Here is a 22333-nt window from a genome sequence, read left to right on the forward strand (position 1 = left end):
CATCAACATTCGGGTCTTGAAACCGTACACTGTTGGGAAGTTTATCAATGTTCGGTTCAAGGTGCTCAGGGGATCTGCAAAAACCGAACATGCCATATCTTTAGCAGATCTACCAAACCTCATGATTGGATCGTCTTGCACAACATCCTTCTGACTAATGAAGCTGAATATGGTCCTATCATTGACCATCTCAAGAGGATGTTGGTGTGCTATATCATGGAGGTAGCTCTGATGGATCAGGAGATTGCGAACGTCTTCAAGAAGAAACCGAAGATCTCTCCTGTTGGCTCGGCCAGTGATCTAAACTAGATGAAGATGGGAAAGATTGACCCAAGGCGAAACTCGGTCATGTTCACTAGGAGTGAAGGACAGAAATGTCTCTTTGCCTTAGCGGATAAACATCTTTATACCACTGCTTGTCTAGAGCATGTGCTGGGGATCATCCACAGATGCAAGGAAAATACAGCGGATGATATCAAATATTTTGACGACATGATTCAGTGGTACATCTGATTCAGACAGACAATCCTCGCCCTTATCTCACGTCTGTTTGAAACTGTAAAGAAGAAGGTTCCCGCTGCTGGCCCAAGCAAGAAATAGTGATCTCGCTCCAATTTGACGCAAATGGGGAGATTTTTGGGTAGCATAGCGTATTGATTTTGATGTATTGCGTCCATTGGGCTCGGTTTATAGTCCAAGTTTTGTTACTCCGGTTTGGGCCTGTCCAACCGTGAGCTGATAGGGTTTTAGTATAAATTAATGTGCTTGCATGCATATTAGAAAAACGATCTAGAAGACGATAGCAATTACGATAGATCACAGATTATTTTCTTCATCGTTCTTGTAAACCCTTAATGCTCTACAGTAGAAGTTCTTTATCGAGCTCTGCTGAGGATTGTTGATTAATCATTCGACATTCTTCGATCCATACTTGAGTTGTTTACTGTTTTCGTATTCTTTATTTTACCTGTTATAAGATCTAATCGATCTTCAAGTTAATTTTTAACTTATCAAATCACATATGTCATTATCGCATTCTAGATTCAATAATTGTTTTTTTATTAACTTTAATCATATGTGATTAGACACATATAATCACATGTGATTATATGTATCTAATTACATATGACTTATATGAACAATATTCCTTTTTGAGTTTCCCTTTCAATAACTTTTCTCATATATTTAATCACATGTGATTATAAGTATTTAATCACATATGATTGATGTGGACAAAAATTTGTTTTAATATCTTGACTCAATAGTTTTTCTCATATATTTAATCACTGAATCAAGAATATGATAATGAATCTTATCCACATAAATCATATGTGATTGGATACATATAATCACATGTGATTACATGTATTTAATCACATATGATTTATGTAGACAATATTTATTTTTGCGGTTTCGATTTAATAAATAGTTTTGTGTATTTAATCACATGTGATTATATGTATGTAATCACATATGATTTGAGGTGGACAAGATTTGTTTTTTCCTTTTCGATTCAATAGTTATGGTCCTCTACTTAATCACATGTGATTATACATATAATCATATGTGATAAAATACATGAGAACAACTATTGAATCGACAAAGCAAAAATGAATTGTGTCCACATAAAGCATATGTGATTAGATTCATATAATCACATGTGATTAAATGTATTTAATCAATATGATTAATGTGGATGAAGATTTGTTTTCGCATTCTTGATTCAATATTTGTTATCGTGTCTATAATCATCTGTGATTATATGTATCTAATCGCATATGATTTATATAGGCAAGATTCATGTTTTCCAAATAAAATCATATGTGATTAAAAACATATAATCACATTTTATTAAATTTATTTAATCACATATGATTAAAGTGGCAAAAAAGTTATTTAATCGAGAACGTGAAAATGAATCTGAGTCACATAAATCATATGTGATTATATTCATATAATCACATGTGATTATATGTATCTAATCACATATGATTTATGTCGACAATATTCATTTTCGTGTTCTCGATTCAATAATTGTTCTCGTGTATTTAATCACATGTGATTATACGTATTTAATCACATATGATGTATATGAATAAGATTCAAATTCACGTACTCAATTCATTAGATGTTATCATGTATTCAATCTTGTTGTTATCATGAATTTAATCATATTTCATTTTATGTATTTAATCACATACGATTAATATGGACAAACAACAACTATTGAATCGAAAACACAAAAATAAATCTTATGCATATAAGTTATATGTGATTAGATCATATAATCACATGTGATTTAATACACGGGAACAATTAACGAATCAAGAACACATAAATGAATCTTGTCTACTTGTCTCAGTAGAGAACAAACTACATTATGTCATTCATTGTTCACTCTACCGGATTAGGGCTGTTGGGTTTTAGTTCAAAAATAGTTTTAAAAACTACAAAATATGACAAACGGAAGACTTTAATTTTTGAAATAACATAAACATTTATACCCACCAAGGATCTTCTTGCAAGTTATAGAAAGATTAAAACACCAACCGTAGAAAGGATGAAGAAATAACAACCTTTGTTGTTCTTTGGATCCTCTTGGGAGGCTTGGAAGTTGATGAAGAAGATGGGACCTTTAAGACCCCATGTAACACCATAAATTTCAAAACAATTTTTCGCATTTATAAAAACACAAATCATTTAACATTCATAAAACATTAATTGTTTGAAACTCACTCCATGCTATATAAAATTCCCAAGATCTGATAATATAAAAAAATCTCGTGTGTGTGTACTGATCAAGCCGGCGCCTTCCCACGGTCATCACTAGTACCTGAAACAAATAACACCAACACTGTAAGCATAAAGCTTAGTGAGTTCCCCAAAATACCACACATAACACATATTAGCCACTCGAGGCTATAACTCTGTGGGTCCGTGGACCCTACTCTGTGAACCCTCTGGTTCTAACTCTGTGAACCTTCCGGTTCCAACTCTATAAACATGCACAACATAAATCACATAGAAATAATGCAGTACAACACAAAATATACATATAGCATACAAATACTCTGTCACATAACTCTGATTACCTACTCAAGGTAAAGTATAGTGAGACGACTCACCTTGCGTATCTCGATAACTCGCAAATCCCGGAAATCACTCGCGCTCGATCCCCCGAGCTATAATCCTCCTATAACACAATATATCTCTAATTAACAATTCCACAACTAAGGTTGAATACCCCTATCAAGTCAACACTGGTCAACTCTGGTCAATGGTCAACTTTGACCAGACTCGGCGAGTGCACTAGAGCGACTCGGCGAGTCTATACGTGTTCACTGACTCCCTAGGATCCTCTCTTGACATGTCGAGTACTTCCCTGACTCGACGAGTTCCACCTGGCATGAATCGCGGGGCCACCACGACTCAACTCGCCGAGTCTCAAGAACAACTCGGCGAGTTCCAGCTTGACTCAGTCCACCCGTCAACCCTCTCTGACTCTCCCTCACTCACTGAGTCAACCCCTTAACTCGGCAAGACCACTCGCTGAGTGGTTATGGACAATCTTCATGCTACTCGCTGAGTCTGTTCTTCGGACTCGGGGAGTCTATGCCATGCATGAACTCAAACTCACTCCTGAGGTCAGATCCGTTCCAGAAACTCATAGATCCAGTCCTTCCAAGCACATATATCACGTAAAGTTACAATCTTGGTGCTCATGCAAAGGTCCAAAGGCCTTATTTGATGATATGGTCTCTAGAATGCTATTCTAAGCTCATGGCCTCCATTAACACTGATAAAGCTTGAGGGAAAAGAGTCTTTGGACCTCTTTGGGTCCAGATCTAAAGCATCAACACAAGAAGAGGCCAATTACTCCATGAATCATTCCACAAAGAAACCCTAACTCTAAGATTTACACCAAGGACTGAGAAAGGAACGAATGGTTACCTCAAATGAAGTCTCTGAGCTCTGGAATCACTGGATTAGCACCTTCTTTGGTCTCCTCTTGCCTTGATCCTCCTCTATATGCAAAATCACCCACAAATAATCAAGGATCTTCCTCTTCTCTCTCACAAAACACTCAAGGACTCTTTAGGGTTCTCTCTGGGGTTGGTGGCCGCAAATGACGACCATAAGCCCCTTTAAATAGGTCTCATACCCTGGAAATTAGGGTTTCATTAAACAGCGTGGACTCGCCGAGTCCGGATGCGAACCCTTGCCCATACCGCGATCATACTCGGCGAGTTTGAGCTCCAACTCGCCGAGTCTCCTCACAAAACACCAAAAATTATAAGAATAAATAATACTTGGGAATCCGGGTTGTTACAATTCTCCCCCACTAGAACTAGACTTCGCCCTCGAAGTCTCGCTCTGCAAATAACTCTGGATGCTGCTCACGCATCTCATGCTTCGGCTCCCAAGTCATCTCGGACCCCTTACGATGCTGCCACTGAACCAAAACCAAGGGTATCTCCTTGTTCCTCAGAACCTTGATTTTCCGATCTCGGATTGCCACAGGTCTCTCAGCATAATTCAGGCTCGCATCCACCTGAATATCCTCTAATGGAACCACTGCCGACTCATCGGCTATACACTTCCGCAGTTGCAACACATGGAAAGTGTCGTGAATCTACCCCAACTCTGCTGGCAAATCCAAACGATAGGCTACCCAGCCTACCCTCGCGATCACTCAGAATGGAACAATATATCGTGGCCCCAACTTGCCCCTCTTCCTGAATCGAATCACTCCTTTCCAAGGAGAGACCTTCAGGAGTACAAGGTCACCGACCTGAAACTCAAGCTCGGATCGGCGTCTGTCTACATAACTCTTCTGACGACTCTGAGCGGTCAACAACCTCTATCTGACCTGCTGGATTTGCTCTGTCGTCTGAAGCACGATCTCCGTACTGCCCATCACACGCTGTCCAACCTCCCCCAACAAATGGGGGTCCGACACTTCCTCCCATACAACAGCTCAAAGGGCGGCATACCAATGCTTGAATGATGGTTATTTTTGTAGGAAAACTACGCCAAGGGCAAGTACGTATCCCAACTTCCCCCGAAATCCAACACACATGCCCGGAGCATGCCCTCGAGCGTCTGAATCGTCCGCTCACTCTGCCTGTCCGTCTGGGGTTGATATGCGGTACTAAAATGCAGCCTAGTACCCAACTCCTCGTGAAACTTCTTCCAGAATATGGAAGTGAAACACACATCACGGTCTGAAACAATCGAGATCGGCACTGCATGCCGAGACACCACTTACCTCACATACACTTCTGCCAATTTCTCTGCTGAAGAACTTTCGCTGATAGCAAGAAAGTGAGCGCTCTTCGTCAACCTGTCCACAATCACCCAAATTGCATCAACTCCCCTGGCAGTCCTTGGCAATTTGGTGATAAAATCCATGGTGATCTGTTCCCATTTCCATTCGGGTACCTCCAACGGCTGCAACTTACCATGCGGTCTCTGGTGCTCGGCCTTATCCCTACGGCAGGTCAAGCACCTCTCAACGAACCACACAACATCCCTCTTCATACAGGGCCACCAATACTCTTTCCTCAGGTCCAAATACATCTTAGTGGCCCCTGGATGGATCGAAAATTTCGACTGATGAGCTTCTTCCATCAAAATGGTACGCGTTCCTCCCACAAACGACACCCAGATACACCCCTGGAATGTCATAAGCCCCCGACCATCGGTAACGAACTCTGAAATCAAACCAATAACTCGCTCTTTCTTCTGCCTCTCAGGCTGCACAGCCTCGGCCTGTGCCCCACGAATGGCGTCCAACACTGGAGCTATCACGGTCAATCTCAAACATACATCCCGCAGCGGGGTGCTCTCCGCCCTGCGGCTCAGTGCATCGGCTACAACATTAGCCTTGCTTGGGTGGTACAGGATCTCACAATCATAATCCTTGACCACATCCAACCACCTTCTCGGTCGCATATTTAGGTTGGGCTGATCCATAAGATACTTCAAACTCTTATGGTCCGTGTATATCGTACACCGAACCCCATACAGGTAGTGACGCCAAATCTTGAGGGCGAACACCACTGCCCCCAACTCTAGATCATGGGTGGGATATCTCGTCTCATGAGGCTTCAGCTGCCTCGATGCATATGCTATCACATGCCCTCTCTGCATCAGCACCGCTCCCAACCCCAAAATCGATGCATCGCAGTATACCACAAAGTCCTCCATCCCTTCCGGGAGGGCTAACATCGGGGCTTCGCATAACCTTTGGCGAAGCGTCTCAAAGGAGGCCTGCTGCTCGGGGCCCCATGAAAAAGCGACACCCTTCCGGGTCAACCTGGTGAGTGGCACTGCGATCTTAGAGAAATCCTTGATAAATCTCCGATAATAACCTGCCAACTCTAGGAAACTCCTGATCTCGGAGGGTGACCTCGACACTTCCCAACTCATCACCACCTCAACCTTGGCCGGGTCGACCAATATCCCTTTCTGGTTAACAAGATGACCCAGGAACTGGACCTCTCGCAACCAGAAATCACACTTGGAGAATTTGGCATAAAGCATCTCCATTCTCAGAACTCCGAGGATCTCCCTCAAATGCTCCTCATGCTGCTCTCTAGATCTCGAATATACCAAAATGTCATCGATGAATACAATCACCGACCGATCCAGCATCGGCTTGCATACTCGGTTCATGAGATCCATGAACATTGCCGGGGCATTGGTGAGTCCGAAAGGCGTCACCACAAACTTATAATGCCCATAACGCATCCTGAACGCTGTCTTCTGGACGTCCTCATCTCGCATCCTCACCTGATGATATCCAGGCCTCAAATCGATCTTGGAGAACCAAGATGCTCCCTGCAGCTGATCGAACAAATCGTCGATCCTCGGCAACGGGTAACGGTTCTTGACCATCAGCTTGTTCAACTCCCGGTAATCAATGCACATCCGGTGTGAACCATCCTTCTTCTTGACAAACAAGATTGGCGCTCCCCACGGCGAGTTGCTCAGCCGAATAAAACCCTTCCCCAGCAGCTCCTGAAGCTGCGAGGATAACTCTTGCATCTCTGGAGGTGCAAGGCGATAAGGCACCTTAGCGATAGGCGCGGCTCCCGGAACCAAATCGATACTGAACTCCACTTGCCTCACAGGAGGCACACCCGACAATTCCTCGGGAAATACATCTGGGAACTCACGCACTATCGGAACCTCCTCAACTGACCTCGGTCTCTCGGAATCCACCCGCGTATCCATCACATACACCACAAAACCCTGATAGCCCTGCTGTAGACACTGCCTCGCCCTAGCGGCCGAACAAAACGCTGATCCAGAACGTGTACCCTTGCCGTACACCGTAAGAACTCCCCTACTAGGGTCTCGTATGGTCACCAGCTGTCTCTCGCTGTCGATAACCGCACCGAATCTGCTCAACCAGTCCATGGCCACAATGACACAGACATCACCCATCGCAATAGAAACCAAATCAATCGGGAACTCAACACCGAAAATCTCGAATACGCACCCTCGGAGAACCTCCGTGGAATATATCACCCTCTCGTCAGCTATGGAAACGCCTCACAACTAACACTGATATGCTGACTAAAAGCCAAAGATACAAAAAACCGACTCGCACCCGAGTTAAATAACACCAAGGCAGGTACATAATTCACAAGAAAAGTACCTACGCATAACATAATATAAGCATAATATCTCAACATCAAAATAAATACACGAAAGAATACATACCAGCCACGACATCGGGCGCTGCACGGACCTCCTCTGTGGTCAACTGAAAAGCTCTCCCTCGTGCCCTCGGCGCCTCGGCCTTCACTGGTCGAATCTCGGTAGCTCTGATGGCGGTAGAGGCAGATCCCTGAGGTGCTCCCTGAGATGATCATCGCAATTGCGGACACTCTGTCTTCCGGTGTCCAGTCTGGTTGCAGTGGAAACACACCGCAAACCCCTTGGGGCAGTCCTTAGCCATATGCCCCTCCTTGCCACACTTGTAACAAGATCCCGCTCTACAGACTCCATCATGACGCTTGCCTCACTTCCCACAAGTGCGGCCCTTCTGGCTCCCTGATTTGGGATCAGCGGGCTTGGCCTGCTTGGCTGCCGGCTGAGACTGCACCGGTCGCCGATCCCTCCCCTGAGACTCCGCCTCCTCCTTGGCCTGAGTCTCTAGCTCAATCTCCCTCTTCCTGGAATTTGCTTGAAGCTCGACAAATGTCCGGTACGAGGAGTTCGCCACGAACTCCCGAATGTCTTGCCTCAAGATACTCAAATATCGGCTCATACATGCCTGCTCAGTGGACACGTGCTCAGGGCAGAACATCGCCCTCTCATGGAACATCCTGGTAATCACCGTAACAGACTCAGTACCCTGCTTGAGGGTCAGAAACTCCTGGGCCAAATGCTCCCTCTCCACCTGGGGAACGTACTCATCTCGGAACATGGCAGTGAACCTCTCCCAGGTCACTGCCGCAAGCTCAGCAGGCATAAAGTGCGCCGTCACAAACTTCCACCAGTCCTTCACTCCCAAGCGAAGTTGGTTCAACGCGAACCGTACTCTCAAATGCTCAGGAGATGAGCAATTGAAGAAACACCCCTCTATGTCAGAAATTCATCTCATAGCTGCCACCGGGTCCTTAGTCCCATCAAACTCTGGTGGTTTTGTGTTGCTGAACTCTCGGAACAGCAACGCATCACCACCTTGCGGCCTCGCGGCAGCAATAGCTGTGGTGGCCGCTGCAACAGCAGCCTCAGAAAGAGCGGATAACACTCGTCGAAGGTCTCAATCAACGTGGTCTTAATAGACCCGAACATCTCTGGTATCTCTGCCCTGATGGCCGCAGCCACCTCCTCATGGATGATCCGGCGGATCTCCTCATCACTGGCCCCACTGCTCGCAGGCATAAGACGTGTCCTCACCATGATCTACCTCTGAAATACAACATACGATAAATTAGAATCCATTCGAGCATACTCACACTCGACAACTCATTCCTCCTTGAACCTTGGTATTCCAAAGATTCCTACTTGAACTGTACACCGCTCTGGTGCTTTCAGTAGTACAGGCCCAATACTACTGTCCGCACCGTATCAGAATACACCCCAAGTCCTCCTCTTCGGATCGCAAATTCCAAGTACTCTATCATGCATAGTCCACTCTCTAACAGATCTCTCATAAGCTCCTCGCTGCTACCTACTCACTCTCAAGCATCTCATAGCAGCTCACCTCTCCCTAGGCTAAGGCATCACAAATCAGGCCACTCTAGTCCTAATAGGAGTACCTAGCCTACTCTAGCATGAGAATACATCATATGAATATCAATATCACATCACATGAGGGTATTTTGGGAAATCACCGTTCGGGCGTGGACTGATCGTACACACAACTCTGCTCTGCTTTCTTCCAAAAATCTTTTAATCTTTTTGAAAATACTTCTCAAATCCTCAGTTTGAGTTCAAGTACGCCCGAAGGTGTACTCAAATCCCTCAAACCAAGGCTCTGATACCAACTTGTAACACCATAAATTTCAAAACAATTTTTCACATTTATAAAAACACAAATCATTTAACATTCATAAAACATTAATTATTTGAAACTCAATCCATGCTATATAAAATTCCCAAGATCTGATAATATAAAAAAAATCCCGTGTGTGTGTATTGATCAAGCCGGCGCCTTCCCACGGTCATCACTAGTACCTGAAACAAATAACACCAACACTGTAAGCACAAAGCTTAGTGAGTTCCCCAAAATACCACACATAACACATACTAGCCACTCGAGGCTATAACTCTATGGGTCTGTAGACCCTACTCTGTGAACCCTGTGGTTCTAACTCTGTGAACCTTCCGGTTCCAACTCTATAAACATGCACAGCATAAATCACATAGAAATAATGCAGTACAACTCATAACATACATATAGCATACAAATACTTTGTCACATAACTCTGATTACCTACTCAAGGTAAAGTATAGTGAGAAGACTCACCTCGCGTATCTCGATAACTCACAAATCCCGGAAATCACTCGCGCTCGATCCCCAGAGCTATAATCCTCCTATAACACAATATATCTCTAATCAACACTTCCACAACTAAGGTTGACTACCCCTATCAAGTCAACACTGGTCAACTCTAGTCAACGGTCAACAGTCAACTTTGACCGGACTCGGCGAGTGCACTAGAGCGACTCGGCGAGTCTATACGTGTTCACTGACTCCCAAGGATCCTCTCTTGACACGTCGAGTACTTCCCTGACTCAACGAGTTCCACCTGGCATGAATCGCGGGGCCACCACGACTCAACTCGCCGAGTCTCAAGAACAACTCGGCGAGTTCCAGCTTGACTCAGTCCACCCGTCAACCCTCTCTGACTCTCCCTCACTCACTGAGTCAACCCCTTAACTCGGCAAGACCACTCGCTGAGTGGTTATGGACAATCTTCATGCTACACGCCGAGTCTGTTCTTCGGACTCGGCGAGTCTATGCCATGCATGAACTCAAAATCACTCCTGATGTCAGATCTGTTCCAGAAACTGATAGATCCAGTCCTTCCAAGCACATATATCACGTAAAGTTACAATCTTGGTGCTCATGTAAAGGTCCAAAGGCCTTATTTGATGATATGGTCTCTAGAATGCTATTCTAAGCTCATGGCCTCCATTAACACTCATAAAGCTTGAGGGAAAAGAGTCTCTGGACCTATTTGGGTCCAGATCTAAAGCATCAACACAAGAAGAGGCCAATTACTCCATGAATCATTCCACAAAGAAACCCTAACTCTAAGATTTACACCAAGGACTGAGAAAGGAACGAATGGTTACCTCAAATGAAGTCTCTGAGCTCAGGAATCACTGGATTAACACCTTCTTTGGTCTCCTCTTGCCTTGATCCTCCTTTATATGCAAAATCACTCACAAATAATCAAGGATCTTCCTCTTCTCTCTCACAAAACACTCAAGGACTCTTTAGGGTTCTCTCTAGAGGTTGGTGGCCGCAAATGACGGCCATAAGCCCCTTTAAATAGGTCTCATACCCTGGAAATTAGGGTTTCATTAAACAGTGTGGACTCGCCGAGTCCGGACGCGAACCCTTGCCCAAACCGCGATCATACTCGGTGAGTTTGAGCTCCAACTCGCCGAGTCTCCTCACAAAACACCAAAAATTATAAGAATAAATAATACCTGGGAATCCGTGCTGTTACACCCCAACAATGACTCAACTTGATGAGATGCTAGTCCATAAACTCTTAAACCCTTAAGCTTTAAGTTCATAGCCAATATGAACTTAAAAAGGGTATGAAGATACAAGTAACTTTAACAAAAAGAAGAACAAAAAGTTGAGAGTAACCTCATCTAAGAAGGTTACGGTTTTAAGAGGCTAGAATGGATCAACCCATTCAAGAATGCAAGCCTCAAATTTATATTGTCTTAAAGTGAAGTCTTTAATGATTAGGTCCTTCCACTTTAGACAAGCATGTGCCTATGTCATAAGAGTGTCCATGCATGCTTCCTAGACTTAATAATTTTGATTAAACAATTTGAAATCCCGTGCACCTCCTCTATCCTCCAAATTTCGACCATAGCGAAGAAAAAGAGAAGATTATGTTTAGATTTTATATGCTCAAAGTTTATAAAATATAAACTTTGTCTTTAGGTAAAAGAAAAAATGATTCAACTAGTCCAAAAGTTTGTATATGACTTATTAAGTCATACCATATGAATTAGGTAATGTTACTTGCTAATGAAAATTATTATTTCCATGAAATAAATAATTTCCAATTTAATTATAAGAGTTTTATTGAATATTTATTAAAATCAATTTCTAATAATAATCATTTATATCAAGATGTTGTTAGTGTGACCCATTATTATCATATGTTAATTAGCAATATCACTTTAATATGATTCTTGAGCATACTAGACCTTTCAATCTCCCACTTGCGCAAGACTCATATTAGACTGATATAGACAACGGTGAACGTCTAGCAACATTTCACTGCCCCTGACAAGATATGACTTTGTGACATTCTATCACTGCCCAATTCCCAAAAAGCTCAAAGCTACAATTGGTGTATAAGGTAAGTTTATCAGTTACCCCTTTGCTACAGACATCATGCATTACATGAGATACATATTGCGATCAATCTCATTAGCTGTTCAACTTTTGGTAAGGCACCTTATATGTCTAACTCTCAACACATAAGAGGAACAAATCTCATCTTGACTAGTTGCATTGTTCACACCGTACCTGAAAATGGCTTTTATAACTGCCCGGCTAAGGAACAACATTTGACCGTATCAAAGCGTTGTACTCCCTACACTTGTCACACCCCCAAACCAGAACGGCGGAAACGTTCGGGGGCGGAGGACGTCATATTCAGTATCATAACAGTTCATAGAAAGGAAAGTACACACCACCATATATATTAAAGTTTCCAAAAATGTTTACATAGTTGTATTCGTTACATGTTCAAAAGATAAATACATAAACATCTTTCAAAAGAAGTAATTAACATCAGCACGTTAATCCCCAAAAGTTGATTTCCAAATCTGCTTAGCGGATCCCTGAGAATACAAGTTATTTCAAAAAAAAGTGTCAACAATTAAGTTGGTGAGTTCATAAGTAGTGTTTTGAGAAAATGTACGCCATTCGAAAGTTCGTGTATGTTTTCCAGAAAACGCAGATTTCAAATGTAAAGAGTTATGATTCGTTGTTTTGAAAATGAATGTATTAGATCCAGAAAATCTCATATTTTCCTTAATAGTTGAGATATGATTTGTTGTGTTTTCCAAGAAAAACCCTTATTTTCTTATAAAAGTATGAAATGCATATGAATGTTCGTGTTATAAGTTGCAACTAATTGTACCGAGAAAATCCCTTATTTTCCTATTAGTTGTTTGGTTTGTATACAGGAAAAACCCTTATTTTCCTGACATAACTGGCAGTCTCTAAGACCAAAAATCGCAAGCAACCGACGTGCTCGAAAGGTGTGGCATAGTTTTATATAATAAAGCTATATGAAGATCGCACTTGTTAGATGAAGAATAGTTTTAATAGCTACTCTTTCATAAAAGCATAATACCATAATAATTGTATATCCGATGAGTTTTATAACCATACTAAACATAATATGCCTTTAGCGACGTTCTTCAGGCGTCGTAGCGTTATGCAAACTGTCACCCCAAAAGACGGACTGTAGCTAACTGTCAGGGTGCGGGATCATGACTTCCCGTATAGATCTATACACATTTGACACGTTCTCCGAACGGGAGACTCTGGTTATAGACAATACTTGTAGCGATACCTTTTATCAAAAAGGCAGTGTTTGAAGATGTACATGTCTCATGGATTCTCAACTAAGTCTGTATTAAAGTAATAGTTTTGTATGCAAAGTTTATCCTTTTTCACAATGTTTGACAAAGCATAAATCATAAGTTCTTTGAATGCATAAAATGATTTAGTAAAGAATGTTACCCTTGATATGATGTATTTGTATGTAAATGTATTAAAACGGTTTAACAACGAAGGATACTTTGGAATTTCTAAATACCTTGTATAATCTAGTGCATGCAAAGTATAACAAGAGTTTTCACATAGTAGAACTAAATCACAAGTGATTCATTTGATAAAAACGAGTAAAGTGAAATTTTACGAAATCCACGATAATAACCGTATGTTTACTTGTATTCCCCCCCCCCTAAAAGAGTATAAAAAGCATTTAAAATGTATTTAAAGTGTGTTTGTAGGGGTATGAACTCACTTGAATGTTTGAAGATAGCGAGATGAAAAACCGGGCAGAGTTTCGTCTCAAGAAACGGATTTTCTCGGGATTCTCGGGAATCTCGGGAGTAAAATCGACCTTCGGGACTTGAGCAAAAAGACCAGGGCTTCGGGTTTGAATGGGCACGGAAAACGAGGCAAAACGCAAGAGAAATGAGAAGAAATGAACAATTTTTCCGGAGACCCTCGGATCCCTTTTATACGGGTGCTGAACTGCCTCGGTACGCTGGGCGTACGAGGGTACGCAGCGCGTACTGGGGCGTCATCGCTTACGTACTTCGGATGGGAGAGCATAGAGGAGTAGGGGCGACGTGGACGATCCGAGGCCCTTGATTTGAGTACGCGGGGCGTACGAGGGTACGCAGGGCGTACTCCGGTCCTATCTGCTGATTCCTCTTCGGATATTACCAAGAGTTTAAATTTAAATTTAAATTTATTTTAAATAAACTTCAAAAATTCATATCTCCTTCATACGAACTACGTTTTCGACGTTCTTTATATCCACGCGTAGGTGAGACTAAGAGCTAAAACTTTCGTTTAGATTCCGTTGGCAAATTATGAAATTATTTTTATTATTTATTTATTAAAATGACGTGATTAAGGAATTTCTTCAAAAATTCACAACTTCTTTATCTGACGTCGGTTTTTGCCAGACTTTTTACCGCTGGAATACCATTGTCGAGACCTTCGATTCTCGTTTAGGTCATTCCGGCCAAAAGTCGCTCGATCTCCGATTCGAGTTTTTACGTAACTTCGTATTGCCGGTTTGTCGGAAAACTTAGAATGGTCATAACTTCTTTGTTATAACTCGGATTTTAGTGTTCTTTATATGCTTGGAAACCTTAAGACGATATCTATTACATAGCATACTCCAAACAGAGCCTTTGAATACTTCATTTTTCGATGATATTCTAATTACTTTTTCAAAGAGGTTACAAGACTCGCATTTCAAGGACCTGAAAGGACGGGTTGTTACATCATCCCCCCGATAGAGGGAATTTCGTCCCGAAATTAGAGTTCATGCTACAGATAGAAGTTCTTAATTGAACTCGGTTCCACGCTTGGCATTCCAGCGAACCTTTCACTATCGGGATACGACTTTGCTTCCTTCGTTTGACTTCACTGGCATGATAACTCTTCTTGGTCGAACGTATGTTGAATGTTTTTGTGGACTGTGAGAGTAGTACATCTTGTACCCTACAAGTAGTGTCTCCAAATCTTCAAAGTAATAACCGATGCTCCTGACTCAAGATCATGTGTTGTATAGTTAACTTCCTGTGTCTTAAGCTGTCTTGAGTTATAGGTAGTGACCTTTTCTTTTGCATGAGAACACAACCAATTCATACTGATTATGATGTCCAAATCTTGGAAGTAGATTAGATGTCATGAAGATCTAAAAGAAAGTATAATTACTCCCGAATTAAGGAAAAAGGATGGGTATTTTGTTCTATCTGTCTCTTTTGTACCAATCGACAGAAAGGGGCATGTGTTTCGCTTCTAAGTTTATTTGTGTGGTAGCACGATCACTCGTAGTCTTAGGCAGTCTCCGTCCTGAAGTTCATATTAGAAATTCATACATGGTTCAACGATCATAATCTCGTGTATACGAGTTGTATATAATTAAGATTGAAAAGGTAGTTGAATAACTGATTCTTCTTTAAGCTCACATCCCATCGAGGAAAAAGAAGTTAAAGTGGAATCGTCAATTCTAAACCTATAGAACCTTGATTATATATCATCCCTACGTATACATTCATCAATGACAGATCAACCGTATGGATCTTTGGATTTGAACTTGACGTACTGTACGAGTGGCACTTCAGGGGCTTCTTCGGAAAGGAAATGAATTATGAGGTACTCCATTCATGAGTAATTGGTGTTCTGATATGACGGTTTCGCTGGAAAGGCGATTTCGAAGAAAGAGATGTTCGTATGAAACTGATTTTGTGAGAATCAAATTGAATCAAGTCGTATGGTAATGTTGGAATCATAAGGAAACTTAAAGACATTAGATTTGAACATAAGAAGTTTACCGACAAAACACAACCGTGCAACCATCAACAGAGTTACAGTACTTTAGACTACTACAAGACTATTGCTGCGAATAAGGTATACTACAAAGGCAAGTATACGCAGCATGAGTATCCCTATACTGACGGGATCCCGCAAAAGACAAGGCTCTGGTTGCACTAGTTTTGGATGGTTTATAAGTCTGTTACAACGAAACGCCTAAATTACATTAATGCGGGTTCGGGGTAGGTTCTCCTGCAACTGTGGTCCTGAGAATCCTACCGTCTATGCCAGAATTCTTTGTGATAGGGCAATCCTTCTTGAGGTGCCCTTATCTCCTCGCCTTGGCGGCATGACTGGCTAGTGCTAGCCTTAGTGGCGTAAGTGAGGTGTTTAGCCGATGTTATGTGGACACGGGCGCCTTCCTCATTACCCCACCTTGGAAATTGCTTCCTAAAGCGTTCTGCAGGAGTTGCCATTTGCTGGTTTCCCGGTTTGGTACTACCATCAGAATTCTCGACTCCTTTTTCGGTCTTGCTTGTGTTGCCTGAGTTGATGCGTGTAAGGAAAGTTGTCACAGCAGCTGCTACTGTAGCTTGTAATGTAGCGGCGTCGATATGGAGGATGGGGGTTTCGTTGCTTGGCTGATTGTTTCCGGAGTGAGTGCTTCTGGTCCATTTGTTCCTCTTGTTCCTTTATGAATCTAGATCCTAATGTGTGTGTTTCAGCGGGCCTTCATTACTCCACCTATCACTTCGACTGATCAGGATCGTGTGGTTTTGGGTTTAATTACTTATGTTCTTCTAAATGTTAGCATATTCACTCGATGAATTAGGGCAGCTATGTTTTGAAGTTCATGGTTGAATTCATTCCTAATTTCTGAGCTTGGATTTGTCCTGTTGTATGCGTGGTATTTCTAAATGATTTGTTGGGGAATACTACGGGAAGGTTGTAAATATTCCTCATATGAGTACTTCGGGGTTTTGAAACTAGAAACCAATTGGGGTTTGTGTGGGGTTTGTCATTATAAATCGATCGAGTCTCGTTAGTCGATGGTTAAAGTGAAAGGGTCCTTTATAACACATGGAACTGGTATGGGTGGGCCACACCAATCCACGTCGAATGCCAATGTCGGTACTTCTCATTGTAAGACGTTCGTTAGTGGGATAGGGCATTCTGCGTATGTGTTTTCAGTGCTTTTTAGTCTATCTCTATTATTACTACTATGAAAGTGTTGTTTAATGATTTAGGGTGTTTGTTCGAGTAGATTTTTAAACTTGTGACTCACGGAACTCTTCTGTGTTCCTACTATCAAATGGAATGTATGCAATTAAGTTATCAAGGAGAAATGTACCCAAAATAACCGTGGGGTCTGCAATAGCCTCCTCTTGGCCCATCGCGAATACTTGGCCTTCTCCACCAACATTCATGATGCTTGACTCCAGGCAGTCCCTTCGGAAGTGTCCCGTTACTCCGCACTCATAACAAGCGCGGTCTACTCCTACATTTGTGGCTAGAGCAGTTGGTTGGGCTAGTTCTTTGCAGTAGCGGACGGTGTGTCCCTTTTTATTGCACCTAATGCAATACATTTCACGGCAATATCCGTGATAATGAAAGTTGCATCGGTTGCACTTAGGCCGGTTGCCGTTGTACGACCTTTTGGGTGTAGGGGTAGGGTTTGTTGATTGCTTTTTGGCGTTTCTTTGAGTTGATTTGCCTCCCCTCTTGCTCCAGGGTTTTCGTTTCATGTTCTTGTGTTCGCATCTTGCGACATTCTTATAGGTATCTACTGGTAGGTGGTTTCGATTGTTTCTTTGATTAGGATTTTTGATATCGTTTCCTTCTCTGATTGAGTTGACAGAGTTATTGTATGCTATAATGGCTGCCACCGTGGCTATAACTTTAGCTTGCAAAGTGGCGGTGTCCAATCGTAGGAATGGGGTTGTGTTGGAAAGTTGATTATTTCCGGCCCTTGCTGCGCCGCTAAAGTTTGCTTGAGACAGTGCAGCTGTTACTGCCGCAGCAATAGCAGATTGCACTATGTTGGGGTCATATTGAGGAGGTGGTGGTGGGGTTGCGTTTCTACGTGCTGATCTACGAGGAGACATTGTTCTGATAAGGAAATAACATGAAAAACTATAAGTTTTAATGATTCGAAAGTCGCGCATTAGTGATTTGCTATTTCAGAAGTTTGGCTCACCCCTGAATAGGGTTTTGAGTTCGAATCATGAGGAGAGTAGATAAACTCATGAATTTGAGGGGTATGCAAAGGGTTTAAATAAAGGAAATACATCATATATTATAAAACATGGTGTGTTACATTTTGTAGTTAGGAAAATTTTGACTTATCTAAAGGTCTCTGATTACAAGGTTAAGAAAAGTAAGGACTTTATCTGAGGTCTTATGCTATGACAAACTTTTGGAAGTCAGACGGGTTTTATTTGTTATGCGAGCTGGCTACAGGGGCCTTAGATTCTGCCAACTGACGCTCCATCTCGAGCATACGTAGTTCATGTCTTTCCTGGCGTGCCCAAATTTCTATCACTTCGGTTTGAGTTGCCGTTAGCTCTCTCTGCAACGCTTCATTTCGATTTACGATTCTTCCGTGAGCTAATCCTAACTGTCGGATGCGAACTGTGTTGACTCCAGTGTTCGCGTCATTTTCCTCAGTTCGATGGATGGTCGTCCGTCCTTGTTCACTAATGCGAGAAATCCGACGAACCAATATAGGAAGGGCTCTGTCTGCTAAGCCTCCCTTGCTTAGGTTGTAGAAGCTTCGGTCTCCGTTGAATGGAAGGGTTTGATCCTGTTCGCGGCTCCACCCATCCAAGTTAGTTGCCCAAAGGGGCGTCGAGCCATGAAATTTCGGTCGAGGATTAGGGTTTTGAATTGGAGTCGTTAAGGGTAGGTTATTGTTCTCGGGATCTGAGTCTGATTCTTCTTGCATTCCTTCTTCAGGATCATTCTCTATCCCTTCTCCATTACCTTGGTTGGGGTAGTAGGGGTCACCGGGGTGATGGAATCCAGCCATTGAGTCTATACGAGAATAGGGTTAAGAAATGACTATAAGCTAAAGCACATGGAATTTACTTTTAAGTTTAAGGGTGAAGGCACTCGAATACTCCCTTAATATTCTTTAACGATATGCTTTTGGTAAGTTTTAAATTTGTTGTCTATTGCAGACACTCCTTGGCATACGTTAGTCGGCTCTTGGACAAATATAGTTGATCAGGCTATATTCTTCCCAGTTCCGATTACATGTCCCAAGGCATACCCGCACTGCACAACTTATTTATAATACTTCTATATTGCTTTAATTATGATACTGACCATGTTATTAATATGAACTGAATGCATGCCTACTTTACAAAAACTAAGAAAATTTAATTTTAAAAGTATGACTCTTACTCAGAGTGTTTTTGCCCAGTTGTGTTTATAACTGTATACCAAAAATGGTTTTGATATACTTAATTCACTATAAACAATGCTCTGATACCAATCTGTCACACCCCCAAACCAGAACGGCGGAAACGTTCGGGGGCGGAGGACGTCATATTCAGTATCATAACAGTTCATAGAAAGGAAAGTACACACCACCATATATATTAAAGTTTCCAAAAATGTTTACATAGTTGTATTCGTTACATGTTCAAAAGATAAATACATAAACATCTTTCAAAAGAAGTAATTAACATCAGCACGTTAATCCCCAAAAGTTGATTTCCAAATCTGCTTAGCGGATCCCTGAGAATACAAGTTATTTCAAAGAAAAAGTGTCAACAATTAAGTTGGTGAGTTCATGAGTAGTGTTTTGAGAAAATGTACGCCATTCGAAAGTTCGTGTATGTTTTCCAGAAAACGCAGTATTTCAAATGTAAAGAGTTATGATTCGTTGTTTTGAAAATGAATGTATTAGATCCAGAAAATCCCATATTTTCCTTAGTAGTTGAGATATGATTTGTTGTGTTTTCCAAGAAAAACCCTTATTTTCTTATAAAAGTATGAAATGCATATGAATGTTCGTGTTATAAGTTGCAACTAATTGTACCGAGAAAATCCCTTATTTTCCTATTAGTTGTTTGGTTTGTATACAGGAAAAACCCTTATTTTCCTGACATAACTGGCAGTCTCTAAGACCAAAAATCGCAAGCAACCGACGTGCTCGAAAGGTGTGGCATAGTTTTATATAATAAAGCTATATGAAGATCGCACTTGTTAGATGAAGAATAGTTTTAATAGCTACTCTTTCATAAAAGCATAATACCATAAGTCTGTATCAAAAAGGCAGTGTTTGAAGATGTACATGTCTCATGGATTCTCAACTAAGTCTGTATTAAAGTAATAGTTTTGTATGCAAAGTTTATCCTTTTTCACAATGTTTGACAAAGCATAAATCATAAGTTCTTTGAATGCATAAAATGATTTAGGAAAGAATGTTACCCTTGATATGATGTATTTGTATGTAAATGTATTAAAACGGTTTAACAACGAAGGATACTTTGGAATTTCTAAATACCTTGTATAATCTAGTGCATGCAAAGTATAACAAGAGTTTTCACATAGTAGAACTAAATCACAAGTGATTCATTTGATAAAAACGAGTAAAGTGAAATTTTACGAAATCCACGATAATAACCGTATATTTACTTGTATTCCCCCCCCCCCCCCTAAAAGATTACAAAAAGCATTTAAAATGTATTTAAAGTGTGTTTGTAGGGGTATGAACTCACTTGAAAGTTTGAAGATAGTGAGATGGAAAACCGGGCAGATTTTCGTCTCGGGAAACGGATTTTTCTCGGGATTCTCGGGAATCTCGGGAGTAAAATCGACCTTCGGGACTTGAGCAAAAAGACTAGGGCTTCGGGTTTGAACGGGCACGGAAAACAAGGCAAAATGCAAGAGAAATGAGAAGAAATGAGCAGTTTTTCCGGAGACCCTCGCATCCCTTTTATAGGGGTGCTGAACCGCCTCGGTACGCTGGGCGTACGAGGGTACGCAGCGCGTATTGGGGCGTCATCGCTTACGTACTTCGGATGGGAGAGCATAGAGGAGTAGGGGCGACGTGGACGATCCGAGGCCCTTGATTTGAGTACGCGGGGCGTACAAGGGTACGCAGGGCGTACTCCGGTCCTATCTGCTGACTCCTCTTCAGATATTACCAAGAGTTTAAATTTAAATTTATATTTATTTTAAATAAACTTCAAAAATTCATATCTCCTTCATACGAACTCCGTTTTCGACGTTCTTTATATCCACGCGTAGGTGAGACTAAGATCTACAACTTTCGTTTAGATTCCGTTGGCAAATTATGAAATTATTTTTATTATTTATTTATTAAAATGACGTGATTAAGGAATTTCTTCAAAAATTCACAACTTCTTTATCTGACGCCGGTTTTTGCCAGACTTTTTACCGCTGGAATACCCTTGTCGAGACCTTCGATTCTCGTTTAGTTCATTCCGGCCAAAAGTCGCTCGATCTCCGATTCGAGTTTTTACGTAACTTCGTGTTGCCGGTTTGTCGGAAAACTTAGAATGGTCATAACTTCTTCGTTATAACTCGGATTTTAGTGTTCTTTATATGCTTGGAAACCTTAAGACGATATCTATTACATAGCGTACTCCAAACAGAGCCTTTGAATACTTCATTTTTCGATGATATTCTAATTACTTTTTCAAAGAGGTTACAAGACTCGAATTTCAAGGACCTGAAAGGACGGGTTGTTACAACACTCAAGTCCCACTATGTATCTGTTGGATTAGTGTCTAAGTCCATGACTATAATTGGTATGTACTTGACCCGATTGGCATGGTCCATTTGGGTTGCATGGCATCGGAACAATTTGGATAGACTTTTGTGAGAAAAGGATATTTATGATTTGTTAATATATTACAAGTTCTAATATATTAATATGAAATCATATTATTTAATTAGTATTGATCAAGAATTAATTTGGAATTAATTTTGTGATCAAAAGGAGACTAATTAAATATATGGGGATTGATTGTGTAAATCATTCATTCTTATATATGTGGGCTTATGAACCATAGTTCTTCATGTTAAGGTAAACCCATGGAGTAACCCATGGATACTCCATGGAGGTTTTAACCCATGGAGCATGAAGAATATGGAAATACTTGATTTACATGGTGTAACCCTAATAGCCACAATATATAAGGACCCCATGGCTTAAGAAATTGGCACTAAGGTGTGTACACATGAGGGCTAGCCAATTTGAGCATAAGAACTTCTCTTTCAAGTTATTCCAAGTTGTTGGTGATGTTGTGTGAACCATTTGAGGTGTCACACTTGAGGCACTAGGCTCTAAGCTCCATGGAATCAAGCTACTCCATCAAAAGCTATGTCATTATACTAGTTTCTTGTAGTGTAGTTACTTCTTATTATGCTAGTTAGGGTGAAACCTTGGAATGTCAAATATTTGCATGTATAATAGAGAAAACATAGATCCAAGGTTTATAGGGTTTCATGTACACCACAGGAGTGTTAGAATGCTCAAAACCCTTCAGTGGTATTAGAGCCTAG

The sequence above is a fragment of the Lactuca serriola genome, chromosome 2 (assembly GCF_051521515.1).
Source record: "Lactuca serriola cultivar US96UC23 chromosome 2, Lser_US96UC23_V15, whole genome shotgun sequence".
NCBI classification, from domain to species: Eukaryota; Viridiplantae; Streptophyta; class Magnoliopsida; order Asterales; family Asteraceae; genus Lactuca; species Lactuca serriola.